This window comes from Sycon ciliatum, chromosome 11, assembly GCF_964019385.1.
Source record: "Sycon ciliatum chromosome 11, ocSycCili1.1, whole genome shotgun sequence".
NCBI classification, from domain to species: domain Eukaryota; kingdom Metazoa; phylum Porifera; class Calcarea; order Leucosolenida; family Sycettidae; genus Sycon; species Sycon ciliatum.
In genome coordinates this window covers 18,720,432-18,720,873 of record NC_088653.1, presented here as the reverse complement: position 1 = coordinate 18,720,873, position 442 = coordinate 18,720,432, and positions in this window count along the sequence as shown.

Sequence of the window (442 nt, the reverse complement as noted above, 5' to 3'; positions counted from 1 at the left end):
TCTCACGTGTATTCTGAGACAAAAGAAGTTGAGAGGTGCTGAGAGGCACATGGCTGCTTTGACACATGCACTGTGTGTGTGTGTGTGTGTGTGTGTGTGTGTGTGTGTGTGTGCTTGTGTGTGTGTGTGTGTGTGTGTGTGTGTGTGTGTGTGTGTGTGTGTGTGTGTGTGTGTGTGGTGTGTGTGTGTGTGTGTGTGTGGTGTGTGTGTGTGTGTGTGGATGAGGGGAGGGGAGGGGGGGGGGGGGTGCATGCGTGTCTTGGGTGTGTGTGCGTGTGTGTGGGGCGGGGGAGGGACGTGATCACTTTGAAGTGGTTCTGGTTACCGCGATGAACATGTCGGCTGCAATCATGTGCTGTGTTTTGTACAAGGGTCAGAAGACGATAAAACATTGCTGATGCCTGACTATGTGTTTCCCTTGCCATCTCCATATCCACATGTC